Raw genomic sequence first — 5093 nt, forward strand, 5'->3', positions numbered from 1 at the left:
ATGTATTTGATATATAAGAATACTATATAAATAAATCTAAATCTGTTCCTAGTGGATAGGAGCTGGTCTATAAAACCAGTTTTTGGGTTTGAATCCCAACAGAGCCAATGTTTGCAACAAACAATTAACACATGCATTATGCATCATACTCATAAATCACCATAAAAAATTAGTCTCCATCCAAATATCAACTAAGTCTAAGTCTAAATATTAAACCAAGATATTGTTCATAACTTCAGATTTGGACTCATTAGAAAGATAGGGCAGCGTTGCTGTGAGACAGTCAGCGAGTTCGAGAGAGAAGGGTAAAGGGGGCTCTAAGTCTAACTCACAATTTGTAAGATAAACTCACAAATATGGAACCCACTGGCAATATAATATTATAGCTAATAAATACGTACGAGGCTATCAAACGAAAAAGGGCCCCCACTTGTTGGGCTTGGCTTTAAAGAAAATATTATGACTGGGCTTTAAGGCCTTCTAAATATCCCTAATATGTAGCCTAATTTCGGAATAGCCCAACAATACCAAAATCTTGCCATGATCCAATGTATCAGTCCATGTTTGATATGATGAGTGATATTTTAATATTCTTAATCCGATAAATTATATAGTAATATTTTCTATGATCTCGAATTCAATAACTTACAAATTCTTTATTAAATAAAATATATTTTACAAATATTCTTAATAATTAGTGAGTCACTTGAAATATTTTAATAAAATTTCACCTTGATTAAATTGACTATCATAATACCTATTTATGCTAAGTCAAATGGCACAATAATTATATTAGTGTAAGTTTTACTATATAAGCATGAAAGATTGATCAAAATAAATATTAAATTTATTGAAATTTTTGGTAATAGAATTTTAAATTTCTTGAAATTTAGGTAATATATTTTAGGCAAAGTTTAGTTACAAATTTAGTTGTAGCTAATAGCTACAACTTTACTCAATAACTTTTTATTGAATATGAATTTTGACAAATCCACCATTAGATAATATTTTTTTCTAATATCCCACGTGCCTATAAAATTTTCAAAAAACTAAAGATCAATAGTTATGTCATTAATTGATTGTTTAAATTTCAAATTTTTGTAAAATAAAATTATTAATAAAAATAATTTTATGGATTAAATAATAAATAATATCCGATTGACGTAAAATTTGACATGTGTGTTTAGAATTTTAAATTTCTTGAAATTTAGGTAATAAATTTTAGACAAAATTTGGCTACAAATTTAGTTGTAGCTAATAGCTACAACTTTACTCAATAACTTTTTATTGAATGTGAATTTTGAAAAATCCATCATTAGATAATATTTTCTTCTAATATCCCACGTGCCTGTAAAATTTCCAAAAAAACTAAAGATCAATAGCTATGTCATTAATTGAATGTTTAAATTTCAAATTTTTGTAATATAAAATTATTAATAAAAATAATTTTATGGATCAAATAATAAATAATCTTCAATTGACGTAAAATTTGACATGTATGTTAAAAATACAAAGAATATACAATCCAACTGTTAAAATTTTAAAATATATAAACATGTTAATTTTTTAATAAGAATTATAGTCATTAGCTACAACAAAGTTTGTAGCATACTTTTATTTAAGTATAACAAATGTATAGGGATCAAATTGTAACTTGGCCAAAAGAGTTTTTGGGAATTTATTTAATGGGAACTTGATTTAAATAGTCAAATTACATATCATTATAGATTTAAAAAAAAGGCAAATATTGTAAGTATCATCACACAAATATATTTCATGCCTTAAATATTACAAGCTACGTCCTAACAAGTTATATTTATCTTTGTAATTTATTAATTAATTAATTATTACAAAAAGTTGGGAGGAGAATTCAAATCCTAATTCTCTTTATAAAGGAAACCAAAAATGTCACTAAGTTACAAGGTTCTTGGCCTCTCTCTCCCTTTGTCTTTAGGTTGAAAATTGTAAAAATGTTTTTTTTTTTTTAAACAATAATAAAGTTGAGTTGAATTTGTAATATTCTATCCAATCAGGTAAAATAATTGCAACAAACTTTTGATTCAAATTTCAGACATCTTATTTGAGGACAAAAAATTTTACCAGTTGAACTAACTAGAACATACTTCATCAATTGATTGCTCAAGAAGCATTTTGTAGCCAAAATAAAAGAGGTACACTTTTGAAAAATATTGCAATACATTAATGAAACCATTAATAATGAATAGATAATGTAAGTACTAAGTATTAATGATTGATTAAGTTATTAAATCGTGGTAACAAAATTTTATCATTGCTTTAGTTTAAAAAAGATTGCAACAAACTGATTTTGACTAAAATATATCTTTGAATAAATTGACAGAGAGAAGGAAGATAATAATAATAATAAAATTAAAAAAAGTGAATACTTTCATGAATAGATTAAAAAGTATATATTTGAATAAAAAAAAGATTAAAAAGTACATATCGGTTGATATTTTCTCTATCTTCTACCGTATCTCATTCATATTTTAATTTTAAATTTTTTTTTTATGGATACTTTGGTTGAGATATTTTTTAGTAATTTTTTAAAAATTTTACATCATTAACAGAAACAATAAAGCTAAAAAACCAGCTTGGTTCAAGCAATCGCCGCCCAATCAAAACTCCGCGTAAATCATCAAATTCACAGCTATTACTCGGCTAGCATTAATTGAGGATAATTTTGTCGGCACCTCACTAAAATGTGCTAGAAAAGAATGCGTACAATAGCATAGCATCTCAACCACGCTTCGGGATTTGAATATGTTCTTCACGCGCTGAATTATTTGCGTGGTGCTTGCTTGATAGATTGTTTGTCGGTGGTCCTTGTATTGCTATATGCAGCAGTAATTTGGTGTGGGTCACAGGCCCACAGATCAGAACCCCACTGTTTTTCTTCGTACATAAAAAATAAAATATAAAAAAAACTTGCACGTAAAATGGAGCCCTCGCTCACTCAATATGTAATTTTTAAATTTACTATATATTCTTGGAAAAAAAATAAGAAAATATTTTTTTTCAAAATTATAATTAAAATTTGCTAAGAAGACATTATTATGTATACAATATACACATTTAATTTCTCAATAAGTAATAAAAAATTAATTTGTATCATAAAAAATCATTCATTTTAAATACTAGTGTGCAGTCCATACATATATAAAAATACAGTTAAAAATAATCACACACAGTTCAAATTATACAGGTATTAGCTTATATTTTTTTAAAACCATATATTTCTATAATATGTAATGGTTTCTTATTATATATATATATATATATATATATATATATATAAATTGGTTTTAAACTATTAGATTTTTGCAACCAATAATTTACTTGCCACAAAAATTAAAACTTAGATGGACAAGTGATTGAAAATTAGACTTTAATTGAAATCTAATTTATAATCTAATTGAATTTGGACTCTTTGATTTTTACCCTCAATAATTCACTTTGTAAGTGCACAATTGCACCTGGACCCAAAGACAATTACGGGCTCAGGCCCAATGAGTCTTAAACAATAAAATTTGTAGAGTGTGGACTTGAAATCTAGGTTAGAGGTATTGAGAACTTGATAACAGGCTAAGAGTTACAAACACTTGTAAATAACAAATGATAATTGCAAATAGACCTCCTCGGACGTAAGCCGAGGACTACTTCTGTATTATTTCTCTTTTTCTCTTAAAAGTTACAATTCTTAATTTCTTTCTTAGTTACTGACCACCCCTCTCCTTTTTTTCTCTGGCGTTCATCCCCTTTAAATACTTCTTTTCCTGATACTTTATCCACGTGTTGCTCTAACCTCCTCCCCCCTAGATATTTCTTTTCTTAGTGCCTTTGAATAATGACCAGAAGTTTCAGTTCTACTGTTCAGGGGTCACTTCCCCATTAATGCGGCCAGGGAGATAGGTGCAGAGTCTTTAATGTGGAGGTGGCAGCCTTTTCTTTTGGTATTTTTCTAACACCGGTGTACCTCGAAGATTCAGGGTTTCCTCCTTTAACCATTAGTCTTTCCAGAGTTGTGCCTTGACCTTCATAATGAAGCTTTGAATTCTCTTGGATCTATCCGAGGAGAAGTTAGCCCTCGGCTGTATCCTCGGGCCCTCGGCTGTATCCTCGGACCCTCGGCGGATGGGCCAATTCGCAGAGTTAACAAATTCTTAACTCTGGAGCAGGTCGGCCCTCCATGCTACAGTACAAAGGCCCATATGCCCACTTGGGTCCTTTTACTCCCCACACACTTAACACAAAATTAAAAATTAAATAAGACAAGGATACAAAATTAAAAATCCAATTAAAATCAAATTAGATTTTTTCTAAACTTTGGATATTAATATATATATATATATATATATATATTTATATTAATCAATCGAGTTCAAAGCCTTAAGAATCTTTAGAACTAATAAGGGAATATCTTAGAATTGCACTGTTTGTAAAATTTGCATTCTCATTGTTATATTTTCAATGTGTGTCAAGTGCCATAATGGAAATATATATATCTATATATATATATATATATATTACAAAATGAAAAGGATAATATATATATACACACACATAGGATGCATTTGTTTGCTACTGATGCAGTCCCTCTCATAGGATTGCTTTGGGCCAACGTAGCTTATTTGAATTAAAATATGAGTGATGTGAATGAACAATCATTAGTAATTTAGTAGAAATATAGTTAGTTACGGCAAAAAGGAAAAGGATAGTAGGAATATAGCAAAATGGCCCAGCTTCTCCTGTTTCATCCTTTTTCACAGAGATTTTTTCGTGCTTTAAGAAGAGGACAAGACGAAGTGAGACCATATACAGGTGTTCCAACCCCACCCGTCACTTCTTCTCAGTTGGGGAAGCCCATGCAGCATTTTCTCAACCTCAATTACTTGGCTTTGTCAGTTGTCACTGATGAGATAGCTAGAGATGAAAAAGAAAATGAATGGACCACGAGGCGATGCGATGATGGGGCTTATTTTGTAAGCCCCATCCTCTCTTTAAGGGGGAAAAACATGAATGTTATATCTAATCTTTTATACTTATTCTATATCTTAATTTCTTGATACACTAGT

The sequence above is a fragment of the Castanea sativa genome, chromosome 8, assembly GCF_040712315.1.
Source record: "Castanea sativa cultivar Marrone di Chiusa Pesio chromosome 8, ASM4071231v1".
NCBI classification, from domain to species: domain Eukaryota; kingdom Viridiplantae; phylum Streptophyta; class Magnoliopsida; order Fagales; family Fagaceae; genus Castanea; species Castanea sativa.